The 13,419-nt window shown below is 39.9% G+C and overlaps 1 protein-coding gene across 4 annotated transcripts in view; it reads right to left on the reverse strand.

Annotated features, from left to right (window-relative positions):
- The window catches only part of LOC117186227, a 69,407-nt gene extending 63,137 nt beyond the window's left edge, over window positions 1–6,270 (reverse strand). For 2 of the 4 annotated variants that reach the window (XM_033386656.1, XM_033386657.1), the window contains exon 1: window positions 5,737–6,270. The gene's annotated coding sequence lies outside the window, so the exon portion shown is untranslated. Of the gene's footprint in view, window positions 1–5,191; window positions 5,676–5,736 lie in introns of those variants that run through there. The other 2 variants (XR_004471357.1, XR_004471356.1) reach the window with 2 other exon arrangements.
- Between the last annotated feature and the right edge of the window lie 7,149 nt (window positions 6,271–13,419).

The raw sequence follows: 13,419 nt of genomic DNA on the forward strand, positions 1-13,419 counted from the left end.
AGCAATCAGATAGATATGGTCGTTATCTATGATTCTGCGTTTTTAGTTTTCTCGAATCTGCAATATTGTGGATGCAACAGATTTTCGTCCTTTGTGGGAGCGGAAGGGGGTGGGGCGAAATTCTGAGATATACTTTTTATAGTGAGATCTAACAGAAGTGCGGATAACAAATTTGGTTACTCTAGCCTTAATAGTCTCTGAGATTTGTGGATGCCCCAGATTTTCGTCCTTTACGGGGGCGGAAGTGGGTCTGGCGAAATTTTGACACAAAACGGTCAAAGTCCGATATCACAGGAGTGTGGATACCAAATTTGATTGCTCTGGCTCTTATACGTTCTGAGATCCTTGAACTCATATTTTGCAATTGGAAAAACCGACCATAAAACCTGTGTGTTAGAGAGAGACAGAGCGAGAAAGAATGAAATTGTTTTCTTGATTCTGGCTATAATAATTATACGATCTGGTTCAGATTTGGCACTCTAGAACAAATAGTCATCATCTACGATTCTGCTGTTTCAGTTTTCTTGTATCTTTGAAATTGTGGATGCCACAGATTTTCGCCCTTTGTGGGGGCGGGGCAAAGTTTTGAAATATATTTGTAGCAGTGACATATCACAGAAGTCCGGATATAAAACGTCGTTGCTCTAGCTCTTATAGTCTTTGAGCACTAGGCGCTGATAGGGACGGACAGACGCTAATATTGAACGACACGACAAAGACTGCGTGCGAGAGAGACAGAAAATCAGTCTGAGCGTGACGTCGGACGCTGCGTAGCCACTGCAAATTGATTTGTTGCTTTTGGCTATAAAAATTATCCGATCTGATCCAGATTCCGCAACCGGATATATATGGTCATTCTCTATGATTGTGCGTTTTTAGTTTTCTCGAATCAGCAATATTGTGGATGCAACAGATTTTCGTCCTTTGTGGGGGCGGAAGGGGGTGGGGCGAGATTCTGAGATATACGTTTTATAGTGAGATCTAACAGGAGTGCGGATACCAAATTTGGTTACTCTAGCTTTAATAGTCTCTGAGATTTGTGGATGCCCCAGATTATCGTCCATTGCGGGGGCGGAAAGGGGTGTGGCGAAATTTTGACACAAAACGGTCAAGGTCCGATATCACAGGAGTGTGGATACCAAATTTGATTGCTCTGGCTCTTATAAGTTCTGAGATCCTTGAACTCATATTTTGCAATTGGCAAAACCGACCATGAAACCTGTGTGTTAGAGAGAGACAGAGCGAGAAAGAATGAAATTGTTTTCTTGATTCTGGCTATAATAATTATACGATCTGGTTCAGCTGTTGCACTGCAGAAGATATAGTCATCCTCTACGATTCTGCGTTTTTAGTTTTCTCGTATCGTCGAAATTGTGGATGCCACAGATTTTCGCCCTTTGTGGGGGCGGAAGTAGGCGGGGCGAAGTTTTGAAATATTTTTGTAGCAGTGACATATCACAGAAGTCCGGATGTAAAATGTCGTTGCTCTAACTCTTATAGTCTTTGAGCACTAGGCGCTAATAGGGACGGACAGACAGACATGGCTCAATCGACTCGGCTATTGATGCTGATCAAGAATATATATACTTTATGGGGTAGGAAACGATTCCTTCTGGACGTTACACACATCCACTTTTACCACAAATCTAATATACCCCAATACTCATTTTGAGTATCGGGTATAAAAATGGTAAGTCATACAACTTTTTTGCCCAATTTATCGCCTTCCAGAAATTATAGAAATAACACTATTATTCAAATATTTGTAATAATCTCGCTTATTCCCCAGCGCTGGGTTAACCGTAATTTCGCTTAACAATGTTTCGCAGCCCATTTTCGTTCACTTATGAAGGAATACACTTGACAAAAAACTTGAAAAAAACAAACATGCTTGATAGATCAAACTAAGCTGAGCTGATTTCAGCAAGCTTTTTCAGCTTTCAGCTCAGCTCAGTCTGCAATGTGCGCACTTGCACCGTTGCAGTGTGTTTGTTTTTTCAGAGCTTATAAATCAGCTATCAGCTCAGCTTTCAGCTCCGATTTCAGCTACAGTATGCGCGAGCCCTTATAAATAAGCTATCTTTCAGCTCCGATTTCAGCTACGGTGTGCGCGAGCCCTAAAGCTACTGGGCACGACTTAATAGATACCCGCATCGCAAAACTGCTTCCACGCAAGGGAATTATGTATCTTGTTGCACTTTACAACGCCATCCTTCGCATCGGCCACTTCCCCACCCAATGGAAGTGTGCACTGATTGTGATAATACTAAAGCCAGGTAAACCAACGTCAGCCCTATAGTCATACAGACCAATAAGCCTACTGCCAGTTTTCTCAAAGATATTCGAAAGAATATTCTTGAGCAGAATGGTGGCAGAAAACTGCGTCAAGGAAGCTATTCCACAGCACCAATTCGGTTTCAGAAGACAGCACGGGACCCCGGAACAAGTACACAGAGTGGCTCAACACATCCTCAACGCTTATGAAACTAAGCAATACTGTTCAGGGGTGTTTCTCGACGTGAAACAACCTTTCGACAAAGTCTGGCACAAGGGACTTTTATATAAACTAAAGATTCTACTACCCGCCCCCCAGTATTCAGTCATAAAGTAATTTTTGAGAGAAAGAACGTTTATTGTCACAATCAAGGACGCTATTTCAGACATAAAAATTATCAGAGCTGGAGTTCCACAAGGCAGCGTTCTTGGGCCAATCCTGTACACATTGTTTACATGCGACATGCCGTTACCACACGTCAACCCAAGCAACTTCCTGGTCGCCACTTACGCTGACGATACTGCTATTCTTTCATCATCCACCTGCTACAGAGCCGTTGCTGAACAACTTAAAGTCTACCTCGAATCCGTGGAAAAATGGTCAAAAAATGGAACATCACAATTAACGAAACAAAGTCAGTTAACGTAAATTTTACTTTAAGAAGCAAGCACCCACCAGACCTTATCTTCAACGGAAATATAATTCCGCGCAAGAGCAATCACTGCTACCTCGGTGTCCACTTCGATAAAAGCCTGACTTGGGGACCACATATCAGAGCTACAGTCATCAAATGTCAAAACAAACTCAAAAAGTTGCACTGGCTCATGAACTCAAAAAGTAAGCTTCCCCTACGCAATAAAGTCTTATTGTAAAAGGCAACGATAATCCCTATATGGACATACGCCATTCAAGTCTGGGGATGTGCAGCGAAGACGCATCTGAATAAAATCAGAGTCATGCAAGCGAAGGCTCTAAGAGCGATGACAGGTGCCCCGTGGTTTGTTCGGACCACAATGCTGGAAAGAGATCTTCTCATCCCAAAAGTTGGAGATCAAATTAACCATCACAGCAGTCGAAACAACGATAGGCCATTAACCATCCAAATGAAACAGCTAGAGGATTACTGCACCCCCAAATCCCACGCAGACTCAAACGTTTCCACCCATCGAACATAAACGAGGGGGAACGTTGTGAGTTGCTGCGGACACCGCAACTCTACAGTTATACCCGATATTAAGTCAGTATGGCTCTCCTCCGGCAGACGCCGCTAATATTAAACGACACGACAAAGAGTACGTGCGAGAGAGACAGAAATCAGTCTGAGCGTGACGTCGGGCGCTGCGTGGCCAGTGCAATTTGATTTGTTCCTTTTGGCTATAAAAATTATCTGATCTGATCCAGATTCAGCAATCTGATAGATATGGTCGTTATCTATGATTCTACGTTTTCAGTTTTCTCGAATCTGCAATATTGTGGATGCAACAGATTTTCGTCCTTTGTGTGGGCGGAAGGGAGTGTGGCGATATTTGGACACAAAACGGTCAAGGTCCGATATCACAGGAGTGTGGATACCAAATTTGCTTGCTCTAGCTTTTATGGGTTCTGAGATCCTTGAACTCATATTTTGCAATTGGCAAAACCGACCATGAAACCTGTGTGTTAGAGAGAGACAGAGCGAGAAAGAATGAAATTGTTTTCTTGATTCTGGCTTTAATAATTATACGATCTGGTTCAGATGTTGCACTGCAGAAGATATAGTCATCCTCTACGATTCTGCGTTTTTGGTTTTATCGTATCTTTAAAAATCTGGATGCCACAGATTTTCGTCCTTTGTGGGGGCGGAAGTGGGCGGGGCAAAGTTTTGAAATATTCTTGTAGCAGTGACATATCACAGAAGTCTGGATCCAAAACATCGTTGCTCTAGCTCTTATAGTCTTTGAGCACTAGGCGCTGAAGGGGACGGACAGACGGACGGACGGACGGACGGACGGACGGACGGACGGACGGACGGACGGACGGACGGACGGACAGACGGACAGACAGACAGGGCTCAATCGACTCGGCTATTGATGCTGATCAGGAATATATATACTGTATGGGGTCGGAAACGATTCCTTCTGGACGTTACGCACATCCACTTTTACCACAAATCTAATATACCCCAATACTCATTTTGAGTATCGGGTATAAAAATAAAAAAAGATTGACCGCGTCGTGTGCTCGCTCTATAAGCTGAGCGACCTCTGCTGCTTTCCGGATGGCGAAAATTTCCGCCTGAAATATACATATATGTTTGTGTGTAGTTTCATTGCCAATCGTGTTCGTCAAATCAATTTAAATGTATAAACTGTTAAATGCAATGTTCGTCTTAAATTTTTGAAAGTAGTATCAATGAATTTCACTGTATTCATTTTAAATATATATTTTTTTATTTATTTACAGCGAGGTTGTACTTATTATACATGAGATATATCAAATGGGTTTTAAAATAGGAATAGATTAATTGGTATAAATTTGTTTCTTTTAAATAGTCTATGATTCGGTCGATTTCAGTTTTAGTTGGGTTAGAAAGAAATGTGAGCGGATTATTGTTAGAGAAGATTTTGAAACGAATGTATGTCTGTGAGTTGTGAGTTATATAGTTATTGGGACGTTGTTCTGGCAATTCGTACAAGTATTTATTTTAATACTATCTAGGTAATGTTGGTGAGTTATTCTTGTATGCCCTAGTCTTAGTCTAATTATTATTGTTTGATTTATTCTTGATGTGGTGTTTTGGTCCAATCTTTGGTGAATTGGTCGGCTGTTATTTTGTTGAGATTGATAAATTGATACCAGTTCGATGTTAGTTCAAGTTTTATAAGTTTTTCTTTAAGCATGTTTGTCTTGAGGTGTTTATTAATGTCTGATATATTGTTATTGCATGTGTATGTAAGGGGCATTATTGAAGCTGATTTCGCTTTTTGGTCTACTAGTTCATTTCTTTTTATGTTTTTATGACCTGGGATCCAGAGTAGTTTTATTTTTGTTTATAGTTACATTAGAAGGGATCTAATTTTGGATTCATAATAGTTGAAAATATCGGGGATTGATATGGCTTGAATAGAGGATAGAGAGTCTGAACATATCATATATTTCCCGCGAATAGATTTAACAATTTTTATTGCCTCGAACAAACACAACAATATTAGAGAGGGTACACTCTTTTTTAATTTTATGTACACGCTCTTTTTGGCCATGTCATGACGCTTCTATTGTCGGTGCCAATCCCAATCATATTTGATATACTTAGATGTAAGTTATGCAGCTCCAGTTTAACAGCTTCTGCGATAGTAATTGCGTCTCCGGAGATAGTTGGAATTAAATTCAATTTTTATGCTGTAATAATTTATTGCGGCACCTAAAGATTTATACTACTAAATACTGCCCACACCAATGTATATAACTTATTTTATATTTACCAAGTAATTTTGTCACGCTTATGTCAGTGGACTCATCCTGTTGGGATGGAAAAAGGTCTTCATGACACAGGGTGTTCATTGCAAGTAGATGTGTGGTACATTTATATCAGGGGTACTCTTTATTTAGTTGTCAGATGTATTGTCACATCCAACACATCCAGCATAAGGCTAAATTTGGACGATTCAATGTCCGTGCGCAGATCTTCATTGAAGTGCAGAGCCAAAACGTTGTTTATAATTCGTGTGCATTTAGTCCTTTTGAATTTTATGTCGACGGCGGCTTTGCAGTCGCTGAACTGTTGCATACACATAAGCGAAAGGTGGTCTATTGGAGCGATGGCCGAGTGCTCGGCAACATAAAGGCATAATGCCGCCTCATGCTCCTCTGTTGCAAAGCTTTTTTTATGAAGCTTATTTTATTCTTTTGGGCGTATGTCGAAAAGTTACTAAAATGGCTATATGTACATATGTGCACTGCTTTGAATGACGTTTTTTGTCAGCATGTATTTTTTTGATTTATTTTATATTTTTATTTTGTTAGCTTTTAATAAGTACAAAACAAAAAGGCATAAACAGCCTATTGTAGCACGGGCAACTTGAATTGGCGCATTATGCTGTTGAAAAGTCCATTGATCCCCATGGAAATACAAAACAAATTGGGGATTTATGCGGTTACCGTCTGGATCTTTCAAAAAGATCGTAATTGTATTACGATATCGATTCATTAGCGAAGCGATTCGACCAGTTTTCATGCCGGCTAACTTCATTCCCCTGATCCTTCCCTGTTCTTCCTCAGACAATTCTGAACCACGAGGCATTTTTAACTAAAAATTCTATTTTCTTTAATATTCTTATTGGTTTGATGCAATAATGAGTTCTTACGTACAAAATCAATCAGCTTATCACATTTACTGAAAAGATGCTAGCACTGCGACTCTCAAAACATGAATAAACATGATTGCACAAATATCTTTTTGCTCCGTAGAGCGCGAGCTTGATCTCCTATCTAAGCGAACGGTACCACAAATGGAGTTCAAAGAAGACGAAAATTTGTCGTAACTGAGCACAACAATAAGAGAAAATAACTGCATAGTCAAATAAAACAAGCAGCTATTACTTTTTAAGAAAAATTGAAAATAGCCATTTTACTAAGGTAAATGTGCATTTGTATAGCAGCAGTAAGCTTTTGACTGATCCGCAGGTACCTTGCGCAGCCACTCCTTAAATTCGTCCAAGTTGGTCCACGAGTCTCGAAAGTTTTATTTGTAAACTGTTTTTGGCACGTTTTACATAATTTACACATTGCACACATTCTAAAGTACCACGATACACCAAAATATGCACCACAATGTTCGATTTGTCTTAAAAAATACCTAAAATATATGTAGGATATGAAAAGGCCAAAAAAAAGCAAAGTGATATTAAACGAGGGGGAACGTTGTGCAATATTGTGGATGCAACAGATTTTCGCCCTTTGTGGAGGCGGAAGGGGGTAAGGCGAAATTCTGAAATATACGTTTTATAGTAAGATCTAACAGGAGTGCGGATACCAAATTTGGTTGCTCTAGCCTTAATAGTTTCTGAGATTTGTGGATGCCCCAGATTTTCGTCCTTTGCGGGGGCGGAAGGGGGTGTGGCGAAATTTTGACACGAAAAAGTCAAGGTCCGATATCACAGGAGTGTGGATACCAAATTTGGTTGCTCTAGCTCTTATAGTCTCTGATATCCTTGAACTCACATTTTGCAATTGGCAAAACCTGTGTGTTAGAGAGAGACAGAGCGAGAAAGAATGAAATTGTTTTCTTGATTTTGGCTATAATAATTATACGATCTGGTTCAGATTTTGCACTCTAGAAGATATAGTCATCTTCTACGATTCTGCGTCTTTAGTTTTCTCGTATCGTCGAAATTGTGGATGCCACAGATTTTCGCCCTTTGTGGGGGCGGAAGTGGGCGGGGCAATGTTTTGAAATATTCTTGTAGCAGTGACATATCACAGAAGTCTGGATCCAAAACATCGTTGCTCTCGCTCTTATAGTCTTTGAGCACTAGGCGCTGAAGGGGACGGACAGACGGACAGACGGACGGACGGACAGACAGACAGGGCTCAATCGACTCGGCTATTGATGCTGATCAAGAATATGTATACTTTATGGGGTCGGAAACGATTCCTTCTGGACGTTACACACATCCACTTTTACCACAAATCTAATATACCCCAATACTCATTTTGAGTATCGGGTATAAAAATTATCAGAGCTGGAGTTCCACAAGGCAGCGTTTTTGGGCCAATCCTGTGCACATTATTTGCATGCGACATGCCGTTACCACACGTCAACCCAAGCAACTTCCTGATGATCCTGTACCGCTATTCTCTCATCATCCACCTGCACCAGCCGTTGCTGGACAACTCCAAATTTACCTCGAATCTGTGGAAAAATAGGCCGAAAAATGGAACATCACAATAAACGAAACAAAGTCAGTTAACGTAAATTTTACTTTAAGAAGCAAGCATTTCCCAGACCTAACCTTCCACGGAAATATTATTCCGCGCAAGAACAGTCACTGCTACCTCGATGTCCACTGTCGACTGTCCACATGATAATCCCTTTATGGAAATATGCCATTCAAGTCTGGGGTTGTGCAGCGAAGACGCATCTGAATAAAATCAGAGTCATGCAAGCGAAGGCTCTAAGGGCGATGACAGGTGCCCCGTGGTTTGTTCGGACCACAATGCTGGAAAGAGATCTCCTCATCCCAAAAGTTGGAGATCAAATTAACCATCACAGCAGTCGAAACAACGATAGGCTCATTAACCACTCAAATGAAGCAGCTAGAGGATAACTGCACCCTCAAATCCCACGTAGACTCAAACGTCACAAACCCATTAGAAAAATTTTCTAAATAACACATCATTAAAATGTATATATAAACCAAACTATTAAACTATTAAATATTTTAAGTATAGCTGATTTCTCATAATAAACAAAAAAAACAAAAAAAGTATGAATAAAACCAACAGAAGAAAAAGAAATATCAGTCACCGCAGTTATTATACATGAAAATCCGTCACTATACCCCAGGGTAAACGCCTGAGGATAGGCTAAAAACAGAGGTGAGTGACTTACCCATAATTGCCGACTTACCCACACACACTATGTACACATTTTATACACCTAACAAATACCCTTATACCTTATACACTTATGAACAAATGAGTCGTTTCCCATACTCCAATTAAGTAATGTTGGAAGTTAGCCTGGAGAACAGAATTCAGTTCCGTTTGCGACCTAAGAACGATAAGTCAGAGTCAGGGAATTCAAAACAAGCGTTAACCAACCAAAGTTAATTAATTAAAAATGTATATTTCATTAAATTAATTAATGCACAGTGTGTGAGAAAGAAGGAATTATTTTCTCATATTTTCAAAATTGTGGATGCCACAGATTCTCTTCCATTGTGGAGACAAAGTGGTGCCGGGGCAAAATTTCGAAAAATTCTTGTGATACAGTGTGATATCACAAGGATCTGTATATGCAGTTTGGTTACTCTAGATCTTATACTATCTGAAATCTAGGTGCTCATCGGGACGGACGGCTAACAGACAGGCTATACCGACTCGGCTATTGATGCTGATCAAGAATATATATACTTTATAGGGTCGGAAACGCTTCCTTCTGAGTGTTACACACATCCGCTTTCAATACAAATATAATATACAACTATACTTTTTTTGAGTATCGCGTATAAAATAGAATCGCTTCGTAGCAAGGAGCAGAAGTAATTAACACCAGCAAAACCACAGGGAACACTGCAAAGTTTGGGGTTAGACGAGTTCGAAAATAGGTTCTTAGCTATTTCATTCTTACATTCAGTCTGGTTCAAGCTCCGATCATAGGATGAGGTCCATCGGCCCAACGTCATTATCTAACCAACATTACAACAAAACACACTTTTATTAAGGCGAATAAAATTAAATATCAACATAACTAAGTTAATTTATACAGTGTGTTCACTGAAATTTTTTAAAATAAAACGGTTCGCATTTACGACTCAACTCATCACCATATCGGTTTAATTATACTATGCAACAGATTTTGGGCTGTTATTTATTATTTATATTATGCCCGGTGCTCAAGAAGTATAGGGATATATTAGATTTTTGGTGAAAGTAGAAGTGTGTTACACGTAGTAGGAAGAGTTTTCGACCCCAAAGTATATATATTCTTGATCAGCATCAATGGCCGAGTCGATATAGTCATGTCTGTTTTTCCGTCTGTCTCGATTAGTGCCTAGATCTCAGAGTCTACAAGAGCTAGAGCAAACCAAATTTGGGATACAGACCCATGTGATACACAATCTACAAGAAATTTGTGCTATTTTGTTGCCCAGTGGTAAAAATATGCACTTTGTATAAATTGGCGCCTAAAATGTGTACTTTAAGGTTGCGTTTGTTTATAAATGTTTAATTTTCAAAGGCCTCAGGGTGTAAAAGCGTTATAAGACAATAAAATATAAAGCTTCAGAATAAAGTCCAGAATGCATTTTGGGTAGACGAGGGTGGCAATTCGATATTTTAATACTCTGCACTTTTAATTGCACATTAGTCTGAAAATTGAATGTTAACTATTTATTGTTGGCTTAAATATTAACAATTCGAGCTTAAATTTGGGGCCGTATTTTTTAACTTTGACCTCAAGTCGGTACCTCTAAACGTTGTCAAATCGGGCTGAAACTTTTTATTTTATTGTTGCCTTTGAGAGCTAACAGCTCTACAAATAGCGAGCTTAAAAAATATATTGATAAAGTCCATGATGTTTTGATGTATAATCGGGCAAATTGAAAAAAACATAATTCGGAATTCAACAATTTCATTTAATAAAAGCGTAATTTTCCGATTTACCCACTGTGCAATTTGGGGCGTCTCAAAAATTTGAAGCTAACTTTATTTAGTGTGACAGGCGTCTACACAAAAATTTCGGCTGTTTTAGATCTTAAAGTCCATGAAATCTCTCCGAGATTTGCTTTCGAAATGGAGCAGGTTTTTGATAACCATGAGTCCGACGCACTGCTTTCATAAAACATTCTCGCCTCCGGCATATATCCCGTAGGGATTCTATCGAATCTATTTTCTGATTCAGGATTTTATGCTGTATTTCCGGCCGCAAGTTTCGACGAACGATCATGACCAGAGTTTTATGAGAAAGAGGCTGCTCTAAACTATCAGTGAGCTTTTGGATTGCGTCAAAAAAACCTCAAAAGTCTCTTTTTCTTTTTGTTTCCTATCGCGAATCATCTGTCTGATGTCTACGTCTATCCGGGAATCTCTAAACTGCTTCCTCAACGCTTCACACAGATCTATCCACCGCACTGAGCGAGCTGTCTTGTGATACCTCCAATAAAAGTCAGATGCCGTCCCTTTCAAACAGAGTAAGGGCCATAAATGTACGGTATATAAATGAATCCACGCTTAAAGAGTCTGAGGCTCCCGGATTAATTCACCAAATACAGCTAAAGAGGAAAATAATTTCTGGCAAGTTAGAGCACCTAAGCCCTGGGCAGTGGTAATTCTTAGACAGCGCTAATAGAAGCAGTGATCCAAGTTGCCAAATAAAGATAAGCCAATGCAAACTAAGGCACTTAATGAAATGAGCCGTGGTCAGGAGTGCACTTAAGCTAAATGCATCACCAGTGAATCCAAAGCGGTTTAATTATCCTTTGGTCTCTCAGGCATAAAGTTGAGTAGTACTTACAGCGCAAACTGAAATGACTTGGACAACAGACAGCTTCTTAAAGCCATTCCTGTAGTTTTCCTATAAATCATGACAATGAGGCTATTTGTACAGAAATAAGTAAAACTCTTCGTGGCCCGGAAACATACACTGGGGCTTAGTTTTCTATCGATGTTCCAAAGATCCGTATGAGAACAGAAAGACAGCGTAGATGATTTGAGGTTCTTCATCTTCATTGAAGACATCGGAAAACAAACCGTTTCCAAGTCTTACCTGAAGATAAACGAACAGACGCCAAGGAAAATTAAACGAGGGGGAACGTTGTGAGTTGCTGCGGACACCGCAACTCTACGGTTATACCCGATACTAAGTCAGTATGGCTCTCCTCCGGCAGACGCCGCTAATATTAAACGACACGACAAAGAGTGCGTGCGAGAGAGACAGAAAATCAGTCTGAGCGTGACGTCGGGCGCTGCGTAGCCACTGCAAATTGATTTGTTCCTATTGGCTATAAAAATGATCTGATCTGATCCAGATTCAGCAATCTGATATATATGGTCATTATCTATGATTCTGCGTTTTTAGTTTTCTCGAATGTGCAATATTGTGGATGCCACAGATTTTCGTCCTTTGTGGGGGCGGAAGTGGGCGGGGCGAAGTTTTGAAATATTTTTGTAGCAGTGACATATCACAGAAGTCTGGATCCAAAACATCGTTGCTCTAGCTCTTATAGTCTTTGAGCACTAGGCGCTGAAGGGGACGGACAGACGGACAGACGGACGGACGGACAGACAGACAGGGCTCAATCGACTCGGCTATTGATGCTGATCAAGAATATATATACTTTATGGGGTCGGAAACGATTCCTTCTGGACGTTACACACATCCACTTTTACCACAAATCTAATATACCCCAATACTCATTTTGAGTATCGGGTATAAAAAGTGTTTGTTTTGTTTTGGGCCATTTTTCATTAAGTACGAATTTTAATCATTCCTACCTAACAGTGAGGCCCCACGTTGAGCGCCAAAAATAATAATAAATGTAACGTGCAACCACGGTGTTACGCTGCACGCTGTCAATTTTCCGGCTACTGGCTCGTCGGCCACGAGTGTGGTGTTCTTTTATTCTTCCTCCTAAGCTGAGGCCTAACCTATTATTATCTTAAATGTATGCGTGTCAATAAGCCATTTAAAACCGGACCAAAAGCACAAGACAATAACTGCTCTTGGGAACGGACAACGAAAATAATTCCTCAGCTGTTCATGAGGAGCGATGTTCGCCCACCAAACCTTGGTCTTGTTGTGCCCGGTAACACATGATTTGCTACAAGATCCCTTTCATAATGAGAGACCTACAGGGGCTTGCTGCAGGAGATCAAACACTAAAGCTTCTATGCACACATTATAAACGTTTATTAATTGCTTATGACTAAAAATTTGGGTCCCCTGTAATTTAGAGTATTCATAAGTTTTTTCCTTCCCCGAGTATTGGCTACGACTTAAGTTTAAACAAGTAGAGTAAAGTAAAGTAAATAAGTAAGAGGCTTACGTTTAGATACATATGAATAAGAACAGATAACTTGAATAAAAGCAAAAAATGCAAAAAAATTTAATATAAGAATCAGCTGGGCATAGCGGTCCACTAAAAGAGAAGGTGTGATGCACGAGACACGTAGGGAAAAGAATCAAGAGGAGCGCAATCATGTATGACCTTTTGATACCCTCTCTTCTCATCTCACTAATTGGTGTGCGCCCGTGACATCCTTTCAGAGCATTCGAAAAAAAAGGTGGCAGATAATTTATTTATTTAATTAAAAACGACTTACAGGAACCTACATCGACGAAGCGCTTCCGATTTGGGCTTCTGAAAAGTTAAAAAAAAAGAACACACACAATTCGCCTTAAGCACACACAACAAAAATGAAACGATAACCAAGCGGCTCAGGCA

The sequence above is a fragment of the Drosophila miranda genome, chromosome XR (genome assembly GCF_003369915.1).
Source record: "Drosophila miranda strain MSH22 chromosome XR, D.miranda_PacBio2.1, whole genome shotgun sequence".
NCBI classification, from domain to species: Eukaryota; Metazoa; Arthropoda; class Insecta; order Diptera; family Drosophilidae; genus Drosophila; species Drosophila miranda.